The sequence below is a fragment of the Lolium perenne genome, chromosome 5 (genome assembly GCF_019359855.2).
Source record: "Lolium perenne isolate Kyuss_39 chromosome 5, Kyuss_2.0, whole genome shotgun sequence".
NCBI classification, from domain to species: Eukaryota; Viridiplantae; Streptophyta; class Magnoliopsida; order Poales; family Poaceae; genus Lolium; species Lolium perenne.
Genome location: NC_067248.2, coordinates 194,303,877 through 194,316,091, shown reverse-complemented (window position 1 = coordinate 194,316,091; position 12,215 = coordinate 194,303,877).

The window sequence follows — 12,215 nt, the reverse complement described above, 5'->3', positions numbered from 1 at the left end:
TTACCTGGATTCTATAGCGTTTGTGGTCCGCTCGCAAACTCCGGCTGCCGGCGGCTTCACGTCTACAAGATGTATCAGGCGGAGCCGCGGAGGAGCTGAGGATGCGCCGCCGGTGGGAAGGCCAGGCTGCCAGGGACAGGTAGTGCGAGTGCGACGGGCTGGCCTCCGCAGTCCGTCTCCGCGCATGGCAAAGACCGCCTGGACGTGGTTGCCGTGGTCTAGCGCCGGCCACCAAGCTGCCCGCGGCTGCAATATGCCAATGTTCCCATCGCTGGGCAAAGGAAAGAGAAAGGTTTTTTTTTTCTAGCGGCTGTGTCCTGCGGGCTGTGGACAGGCCTTCGGATGGGCCTTTGTCTAGATATTGCTCAGATGATTTGATCCATCATATCGTACCGGGTACGTCGTCCCCAAATCGTTTCGACCGCGTTTCCTTGTCGGATAATACGTTTCAGAGAAGAATACCCTAGCCGTTCCGGCAGCCATCCGTTTCTCAACTCGACCGTCCCGAAAACTTGGCTACTATGGTACTGACAGTTGCTATACTAACTAATAATGTAAGAATAAGGATAGATGAGTAGTGGAAAAGTAATTCACGTGGATATAATTCACAATTAAAACCAGTAACTTAATTCACGCCAAGTGTAGCCTTGTATAGGCGCAAGAAAGAAACAATACCTAACGAGCTAGCTATGGTATGTAGACTTGGAAGACATAAGGATTTTTTCTGACAATTACATGGTCTGCCCATGAAAATGGAATCCATCGATGCTTACAAATATGACCGGCACATACAGGAGAAAATAGCCACCAACCTGGTAGTAAGAACAAAAAATTAAAAGTAACAGAAGATTAAAAAGTTGGACACTCACAACTATTTGCCCAAGTTACTAAAATGCACCCATTGAATTTTGAAAGATCGAGATGTCGCCTAGAGGGGGGCCGGGGGTGAATAGGCAATTAAAAACTCTTATGGATTTGTCTTGTAAGAATACGGAATTAAACTATCGTTTAGTTTACAAGCACAAACCCTAAATATGCTAAGCTCAACTAAGTGTAACAATAGCAACTAGAGCTAAGCAAGATAGGCACAAGATATATGTAGCACAAGTGATGGCAAGATATATGTACTTCAAGCACGATGGCTATCACAAGGAAAGAGAGCTCGGGTATAGAAATAACCGAGGCACGCGGAGACGAGGATGTATTCCCGTGTTCCCTTCCTTTGCAAAAAGGTACGTAACGTTTGGAGGAGTGGAGGTCCCACGAAGGATTCCCCGCGCCACGAAGGCTCACCCTATTCTCCGAACCACACCCACGAAGGATAATGACCCTTTCCTTATGGTTAGCTTTTCCTCCGCTCCGGAGATGGCAAGCTCCACAACCACTTCACAAGCTCCACGAAGGAGAAGTCCGAGCCTCTTCACAATCTTCTTGAAGAGATCACCGGAGCACCAATCACCAAGCCAACTAGGAGGTCTCCCTCCAAGAGTAACAAGCTCACGGTCTCTCACTCGAACTAATCGTGGTGGAGAGCTCAACACTATGCAATGATGCAAAGCAATAACACTAGAGGTGTTCAAGTCCTTCACACTCAAATCTCACCAAAGCAACGAATGCTAGGATGAGATTGGAGAGGAAGAACAAAGGGGAAAGTCAACCAAAGATTCCAAGATCTAGATCCCAAGAGATTCCCTCACTTAGAGAAGAAATGGTTTGGTGGAAGTGTAGATCTAGATCTCCTCTCTTAGATCCCTCAAGAATGAGCAAGAATCATGGGGGGACAAGAGAGAGAGCAACTTCTTCAAATGCAACAATGGAGGTGAGAGAAAGGGAAGAAGTAGTAGTCTCAAGGTGGGAGAAAGGTCTATTTATAGCTAGGAGCAAATAAAACCGTTGGGGGGAAAAGACAAAGAAAATCGCAGGAAAACGGGCAAAAAAGACAGCCCAGCCGGTCCGCTAGCCGGCCGACCGGCCCGGGCGCCGAGGATACCGATCGGCAGATCGGTCGGGCCGGCCCAAAGAACCGGGCGGCAAGCAGCACAGCGCACCGGGCGGCGGATAGGCGAGGAGCGCGCGGCACGTGAGCTGCGCCGCGGTGCGGGCCGCGGGGCGGTGAGGCCCGCCACCGGTGGGGCGCCGGTCGGCCGGGGAGGGAGCCGGCGGGGAGATGTGGGCCGACGCCTGGCCCGGTTGGCGCCCGGTCCGGTTGGCGCCGCACCCTGGCCGGCTGGGTCGGCGCATGGCCTGGCAGGCCGGGCGCCCGACCGGCAGCCCCTCCTCCTGTTTTCCTTTTCCCTTTTTTTATTCTTTTCCCTTTTTCTTTAATCTTTAATAACTAATGCTCCCGAACTCCGATTCGAATGAAACTAATTTCGTTTGGAAGATAACAACAAATGCTATCCTATAGAAAGTGAAAACTCAAGAATCTGTAGAAGGGAATTTTATCATGAATATAAAAGGTAGAACCTTATATCATGAATAACCGGTAAAATTACCCAACCTCGAAAACGCAATAGAAGATGCACGCGAACTCCGTTTTCGATGAACTTGGGCTTGTTGTAAAGCTAGCAACAAGCTCAAGAACCTCACACAGAGAAACATCAAGAAGCAATAAGAATATGCAAAGTATGCAAAGGATTGAGCTCTCTAAGACGATGTGATCAAGTTACTCAACCGAAAGCCCCTCTTAATAGTGCGGCTATCTATCCTATATTCCGGTCTCCCAACATCCACCTTGAGACCAGTAAAAGGAAAACCTAGCAAGGCCATATCTTTGCCTTGCGCATCCCGCTTGATCTTGATGATAACTCTTCAAGCTTCACTCAAGCCGGAATGCCTCACTTGACCAATGTTGCTTCGTGAAGACTCACAAATGCTCCCCCATACACTATGATGGGAAAGCTCCATTGATGTACATCTTCACAAGTCCATTATCACTAAATGGACGGCAAGCTTAAAGCATGTAATTCACTTGAGATCCTCATCTTGAACTTGCCCAACTCAACCTTGTATCTTCACATACTCACTTAAGATAGAGCATGGCTAATATTGAGTTCCACATAAGAACTCCATCTTCATTTCTTCTTCTTGATCATATCACATATATATATATCTTCATACCGATGATCTTGATGCCAATACACAAGGAATACCTTTATCTTCATGGCATCCATACTTAAATCCAACACATGGAGTACAAGTAGTACCTATGGAATATTCCTTCATATAAACTCAATGAAAACATTAGTCCATAGGGGTTGTCATTAATTACCAAAACCACACATAGGGGCAATATACCCTTACAATCTCCCCCATTTTGGTAATTGATGACAATCACAATAAGAGGGTTTATATAATGAATATTAGTGACAAGTACGCAACTTATCCGAGAATAAGTTGTATACAAGAGGTTGTATTTGATATGGTCAAGTAACACAAAGCTATTAGCCCATATCAAAACCGGCTCTACTCACACAACTACAACAAATGCACGGGATGTGAGTAGAACCAATATATATAGAGGAAACTCCCCCACAATGTATGCACGTGTGATGAACATGAATTCATTGCATACATTGTCAAGATTAACCTTTGGGGTAGTTTCCACTATATATATACAACCATGCATTCCATATAAATATGGAATGCATGAGAGGCAAAACACTTAAGTACAAACCAAACTTAAGTGTAAAACCGTTCCCTTAAACCCTCTAAACTTCTCCCCCATTGGCATCGATTGTCAAAATGGGTGAAAAATTTAGAAGACCAATATAATGTGAGTTCCTCCCCAAAGTGTGCACTTCTCATAATTTGAGTGGAATCAAATGCACATATCCAATGATGAATACTTGAAGGAAGTCTAACTATATTGAGGATCAAAGATTGCATAAGAATAACATGATGGAGAAAGTTTTCACAAATAAAGAAAGCAATCAAAGATCCAATTGGACAAACAAAGATATCATGATAAGAGAGATATAGTGCTCTAAATAAAATAAGGAAGCTCCCCAAGGTTCGTGCATAATTTATAGTGTTTGCATTTGAATACAATATGCAAAAACATGGAATCCTTACTCCCTCAATATCATTTAGAACACAACCAAGATAAAGATAATATGCTTATCAAGAATAACTTAAGTCCAACAATTACGAGATATGAGTGCAAGAAGGAAAACAAATAAACCAAGCACTCATAAATCTTCTTTACCAACACCACTAAGAAACAAAAGGATAAAAGATGGTCGGCAAAGAACAAAGATATCAAGGTGATGGATTAACGCTCTTATGTATATAAGTTTCTAAAGTGGACAAATGATCCATAAAGAAACATGCACACACAAGAGGTTAACAAAATAGATAAGATATGATATCCAAGAATAAGTAATAACATATACCAAAGGATGTTTGCTTAAGAAGCATATATAGCCTATGGCTCCAATATTCACTTATGGTATATGAATGAACTTCAACCAAGTTAAATCTCAAAAACATCACAACTAACAATAAGGAAAGTAGAGATAGCTGGAGTGTTTTGAGAAAGGCAACAAGTATCACAAAAACGGATTTATTTCACAAATTCATCAATATTGCACGCAAGAGCTCTTTGAGGAATTGATATGCAATAAATTGCTAGAGGGCATATTTATGATAGGTGAATCATAAAATATGATATATATATATAACCTATCATATGCATCTTCTCAAATTACTCAAATGTTCAATAAGAAGTTTTACTTTAAAAAGGTTTTTCAAGAACCGCAATATTTTCAAAATAAATAATTTCATGCCAAGATACAACCTACAAGAGGTTGGATGCTATATGAGAGTGCATGAATAAGATACTTGTTACCGAGATAGCAATGGCATGATGTAGTAGATAAGATTTCATCGATCATCCTAGCTTGACTCCAATTCTCATATGGTGACAACACCTTCCTTATAGATGAGACAAGCCTCCATTGCATCTCCAATGTACCTAAAACATCATTCAAGTACATCTTGGTCCCCAAACTTATTGGGTCCAACATGGTTAGACTAATGTCAACACCCGGATTTTTAAGTCCAGATGCCTATTATGCCATTCCTCGCAATCCCAGGAATATTGTTTTTGCGAGACATAATAGATTGATATCACAACACATCATTCATTACAACACATAATCGTCTTACAAATAAAGGATCACATGATCCAGTCTTATTACAATAATAGAAGTTCTATTGATCCATTACATAACACATAGCGGAAGCGAAATAGCGTAGTAGTAGTCCATCTATTCCACAGTAAATCGTTGACGTCAGAGTGATCCTAGTTGTCGTAGACGTCCCCGTCGTCCTTCTTCCGGTTCTCGTACTCGTTTTCATAGTCTGGCCATTTGAATAGCCAGGGACACAGCCATGAGTACTTTAAAGTACTCGCAAACTAATACTAGGGTAAGTACTATCAACTATAGTAAGGGGTTCTAAGCTCTAGTTTCATTTGCATAAAGCTAGTTTTATTTCATAAGCACTTTTAATAATCAAAGCCTCTTCAATTAACTAACTCAAGTGGGAACATTAGTGTCATTCCCACCACACAGTGGTGATTCGAAGTCAAAGTCACCTTTCAATTCAAGTCACAAGTCACCATTCATATTTTTAGAAAAGTTCTTATGACAGAACAGTATGGCCTTTCCAACTGTCCATGACCGTGGACGCGGCTATTCGAATAGGTTTAACTCTGCAGAGGTTGTACACTTGTGCCACAACAATTGCAATAGTTCGTCAGGGGTAACTGGCCCTGATTTATTGTACGCAGTACGCGAACTACCAATCCTAACCTTTCATTTACATACTCTAGTATAGGCACCTCTCCCCATGAGCTTGGCCTCCCAGTGAAGACGCACCGTCAGCCTGGGAACTGCACAGGGCTTGGGCCGGACATTCACCTCATTTTACGTCATTTCACATCACTTCACCAGTAACAGAGGCAGCCTCGGCATAACCCCTATGACGCTTGTTCAGAGGGAACGCATACTAAAATACATAAGTTTCCAGCTAAGCCTTACCCAGATTCAGGTATTGTGGGGGTACTTGTAAAATTGGAATGGTATCGCATCCGAACCCAACCATCAGTGTTTTTGTAAAATTCACCAAGTCATTCACCAGTCATATTCACCTTCAAAATCTTTCAATAGAATGACTCATCATTCCAAGGTTTTCAAAGTCAGTTTAATTCACAAGTTCCCAACTAGAGTAGTCACATTAATATTGAGCACTAGCAACTAGTTATGAGGGGTGCTAAGTATCTTAGAGCTTGCTAATCTAAGTGTGATGCTCTTGTACTACTCTATAGCTAAACCAAGTGAATCATAAATCAAGAAGTAACTTTGATAAATAAAAATCAAGTAAAGCTTGTAAAGTAAAAACTTGGGATAGGTTCATAAAGTAAAATGTAATGGTGCCTTGCTCTGGTAGAGCTTTGCACTTTGCAAGAATAGAAACTTGCAACCAAAATAGTTTGCATTAGTCTAGCTTGCATTGGTAATAGCTTGCCTTGATTGGTGATGTGATCAAAGTTCTCTTGCTCTTCCTCTTGGTAGAAGACCTTTTCCTCTTGATAGTCTCCGGTACTAGCGTCTATAAACGAATACGAGGATACAATCACCAAACAACACTTCAGTAATCTTAATTAGCCTTATTGGCTCACACAATTGATCTAGCATCACTACTTACATTTATTCACAAATTATGCTAGGGTTTCTTTATTTAACATTAGGAAAATAATTTCCTCTCATTGAAAGTTGAAATTAGGGTTTCTCTTTTAGTTTGGAGAAATAATTTCCTCTCATTGAATCTTCTTAAGATTTAATCTCCATCAATTAACCAGGGATGATCACATGTTGACCAAGGTCAACACTTCACACTGATTATTTGAGAAAAGTGATTTAAATGAGATTCATCATCTCATGTGATTTTAATAACTATTGCAATATTAAATACTATATTGATTTAAATTCTACAAGTGAGCAAGTATGAGCCTAAGCAGTAGAGGTCATCACATTACTTCATAAAACTTGAGAAATGATTTAAATGAGGTGCTACACCTCATAGATTTAAATTTCTAAAATTTGAAATAGTTTAAATGGACTAGTATTGACTACATATCCAATATTTTGCTTCTAGCCCATGATAATGTACAGAACCTATATCATATTTTTACATAGTAAATTTGAGTTTGTTAAATGTGAATTATTGCAATTGGATTCACTTCAAAATTCAAATTGGTTGATTTTTAAGATTTATTTGAATACTGAAAAGTCTCTGTTTTGTTATTTTTTTATTCAAATTCTACACAAGATATGGGGTTGAAACCAGCGGCAAAATGTAGATAATTCCATGGGCTTTCTAGAGATATGTAGTTTGCTAAATTTTGTGCAGTAGTTTGAAAGTTATTCAAATTTGAATGGGGCATCAGTGTTTGAAATTTGCTGAATCAAATTATTTGAATTAAGCTAGATGGGCTAGGCGGGAGAGCAATTGGGCCGAAACGTTTGAAAATAGAGAAAGTGTCCCAGTAACGGTTCGGGCCTGCTGACATGGGGTCCCACACGTCAGCGACTTGTTTCCTTACCGAAACGGTACGCAGCGTCGGCCGTTGGATCAGACGATGATCGCACGGCTGAGGGTCGTCGTTGTCGACGGGGGAGGGGAGCTTGCTGCGCCGGCGAGGTAGGGGGTCGGCGGCGTGACGGAGGTTCCCGCGGGGCTCTGCTGGGTGCGAGGCGACGTTGTCGACGGTGCTGAAGCTCCTGGTAGCAGTGGCGAGGCGTGGGGCGGCGTGAATCGGCGACGGTGATCTGCGGGCTCCGGCGATCGTCGGCTTCAAATTGGAGCAGCTCCGGTGGAATTGGGACGAGGGAGGTGTTCGAGGAGATCAAGGAGGAGGAGGGGAGCAGATTGTGTGAAGGAAGAAGGGGCGGGGGAGCTCTATTTATAGGGGGATGAGGAGGCCGCGGGGTTCTGTGAAGGGGTCGACGACGATGAGGTCGTTCCAGGGAGCGAAGGGGCAAGCTATGATGCGCGTCGTGTAGGCGACGACTAGGCGGAGCTAACGCGCGTGAAGGGACCGCAGAGGGAGGACGGGAGCGTGCTGGCAACGCTCGAGTGTTCTCAGTACGGGCGCGGCAGAACGTCGATCATGGCGACGGCGACAAGGCTTCTGCGAGCTAGCGAGCATGTCCAGTGGGTAGCTGTAGGCGTGATGAGCGTTCGTGCCAAGTGGGAGAGGGAGAGAAGGACGAGGGCGTCCAGGCGAGTTGCGTACTGGCGCGTCCAGGGCATCGTCTGGGCGCGCTCACCGCGTGTCTGGCACGCCGTGGCGAGGTACTGGGCGCGCGCGTTCTGGCCACTAGCGTGCGTCTCCTTGCTTAGGGCTGGTACGAGCGTGCTTAGGGGAGTGCAGAGAAGCTAGATGACATAGTGAGGGTGACCAGAGGGAGCAGATGAGGAGAGGTGGCATGGTGATGGCATGAGGGTCGGCATGGGTACGGCCTGGAAGAAATGTTGATCATAGTTCCACTTTAAACAAGGCAAAAGGGCTTGGCTTGATGCAGAGAGGGTGCAGGAACAACAATGATCAAGATGGAAAGGGGTTTAGGCAAAAATCCAGAGGATAATAGGGTGTGTGCCACTTTGCAATTGATGCCTGCCATGTGTTTGTGTTAATGGCCGCATGAAACTTTTGGTGGAATTTTGCAATTCTTTTTGGTGGAGCTCAAACATATAATTAATGTGAAAGATTGGTGGTGGTGGTATTCAATTTGGAGCTGTTTTGCAAAGATTTCAAAATGTGGTCATCTTCACATAGTTTCAAAGTCTCCACTTGTCAAAACTATTCTGGTCAACCTGGTCAAAGTTAGCATGGGTGGTCAACATGAAAGTTGCTCACCTTGACATGGTCTTGGATGACATGGCAAGAGTTGACCAAGGTTGGTTTGAAGAAAAGACAAAACCAGGGGGTAGAGTGGGGAACATTTTATAAAAGTCACTTTTGACCATTATCACATGTAAGTTGATTTTGAGATTTCCTTTGATTTGATTCTTGTTTATTTGATGCATTTGTGTTTATTTATCATATATAAGTATTCTCCAAGAAATAGATCAAGCAATGGTGGTCTTTGATGAAGATTTGCAAAATTGGCCTTATGTGTATGTGAGTGAAAATGGAATTATCTCACTATTTGATTTCTCTTCATTTGATTTGACTTTTCTTGACTCTAATGTGATTCTTATTAGTTTAGAAACATTTTCAAACCATTGAAACCATTTCAAATGGTCTTGTTCAAGAATTTGCAAAAAGGGCCATAACACATGAGAGGTGATATGTCAAATTTCATTATTCTTGTAAATGGTTCATCTTGCTTTACTTGGACAAGGGTTAGGGTCAATTTAGTGTTATATTAGGTTGAGAGATGGTTTCACATCATTTGGTCAAGGTTTAAAGTCATAGGTCAAAGTTTGGTGAAATGGCTATGTGCCACATATGCCTCTATGCATATGTTGCATTTGATTTGTAATTTGACTTGGCTTGACCCAAATGGTGTTGTTGAGTGTTGAAATGGTATATAGGAGTGATCCCACCATTCACCACAAGGCTTAGGGTCAAGATTCTCAAATTCACATATTTGCTATTTTACTCTCATATGCCTCTATGGCATTTTTAGTTTCTTTTTATTTTCTTTGGAATCAACTTGGATTGGGTTTGATAAGTACTAGGTAAGGTGTATGAAGGTTTTCCAAACCTCTAAGCAAAGTAGAAAAGCTTAGGGTAAAGATTTATAGAACTAGCCATAGGCACATATGCCTTTTTCTTATTTAATTTCCTTTTATTTTATTTTAACTAGGATGGTGAAAAGAGGGGTGAGGTTTATGGTTTAAGATCATTTCAAACTACTTTAACAAGCAATCATGGCAATAGCACAAGAATTAAGAAAGATCACTATGTATCAAACTTAATTGAATAAAAGTTTTTGTTAGTTCCAAAATTTGGAAATAGGGAAATTCATTTGTTTTGTTTTGAACTTTTGGGATGTTACAACTAACCACAATATATAGGACACACTCCATATAAACATGTGCATATTTAGATGAAATTTTAATTTCATGCACATCTTAGCCATTTAGGATTTGATGGAGTATATCCTACATAATGGATCAAAAGAAAGCAAGCATGCTACAAGTATAAAACAAATTACATATAAGCATGCACCAAAACTTTTAAGGATCCAAGAAAGATATACTTTGGATAAAACACCAAAAGAATTAAATAAGGCATAGAGGTGTCACAAAACAAATTTGTTGTCCAAATTATATCTAAGAAGCAAATCTCAAAATATTTGTTCAACAAAGTTCAACAAATGAACTAAGAAGAAACCATTCAGCATAAAGGATGAAATAAAATAAACATGCTCAAAGATTTATCTCATTTACCAAATAACGCATGGAAGAAGGAATGAGATAGCAAAACTCCCAAAGGAGCAAGGTTCGATCAAATAAACCAAACCCACTACACTTTTCGCAATGGCACAATGTACCGTAAGGAAAAGATTTGTCTTTCAAAAACAAACACTTGATATCAATTAAGAGAATTTATCAAAGGATTTTTCAAAGGAACAAGGAAGACACATGGGAGCAACAACGATTTCTTGGAAATAAAATAAGGCAATAAGAAGCAATCCAAGGTGAAGGTGATCCATAAATTCAACCACATATAAGGTTATCAATTGTCAAAGACAATGAGTATATTGGAAATAATTTCCGGTGGTGAATAGACAAAGATAGTAAGGATCAACTTCACAATAAAAGGCATAGGATAAGTATATAGAATTAAGCACTATGCATGGATGAAGATTCTTGATAGCTTCAACTTAGTCAAACAATCACGCACGGCAATGATTAGAATAACTTGAAGTAAGCGGTGTCCCAAATAAGATATAGAGATATGTATTTGAGGAAAACCGTACCAAGAATTTCTTACTCAAACAAGAACCCACAAGATGAGTAATAAAAGATTTTTATTTGGGATGGAGCTTGTTTGAGCAAACATGCCACCTAGGAACAAGATAATTAAGAGCATAAACTCTAAGTGGCATAACCTCATATGTTCACATTTTCTAGACTTGTGATATGTACAAAACATATTACTCCCCCATAATGTGATAAAACATTTCTTCTAAACAAGAGGCAACTAAAATTCGACTAGAGATGATTAATGGATATTTAGAATTTGAATTTCTCATGAGTATGACACACCACATAGTGACTAGATAATCTTGCAATATCAAAACTAAGTGGTGGTACCAATGTACACACATTTTAAAGAAAGAGAGATGCACAAAGCATATCACTCCCCCAAAATGGGATGTTCCATTAATCACTTCAAAGAGAGCCAAATAAGATATCATCAAGATGCATTAGGCTCAAAACAATACACAAGTATATGATGAGTCAAATAAACATACTTGAATACACAAGATAGGCAAGTAAGACACAACACATACATACACATATTTGGTACAAAACCAAACATGCAAAGGGGCAAGTAACTTACAATAAACATGAAGAGTTGAAGTATAAGTTACAACAAAGAGGAACATTGGATATAGGATATAGATGATAATCCGTACGACTTGGCTTGGTAAAAATATAATATATGAAGATCCCTTAATTCTTCATGAAGTAGCCAAGTCTCCAATGCCCTCCACTTGTACCTATTGATCAAGTTTGAGATTGTTGGTCCCCAACCAAGTTGAGTCCTAAGAGGTTAGTCACAATAGGCTTGGAAACCCAAATGGTTTTTTCTTGAAACCACTTTGAGTTCCAACAAACTTGGCAAACACATTGTCATCCTTATCCTTCCCTAGAGAATAATCATTATCAACAATTATAGGGTTAGATAAGGTACCACCTAAGCAAGAAGAAGCAAAGTGCCCCTTCTCACGACATAAGTAGCAAGTGTTCCCCTTTTTCTTCTTTATTGATTTCTTCTCTTGGGGAATAATATCTTGATTCTTCTTGGGAAGTGGCCTATCTTCAACTTGAGGTCGAGCATGAGCTTGACCTTGACCTTGTGGCCGTTTCCCTTGTTGTTTCTCACTCAAGTGCTTCTTCTTCTTGAATGGGCATGATCTAACATGATGCCCTTCAACCTTGCACTTGAAGCAAACCAACTTGGCAGG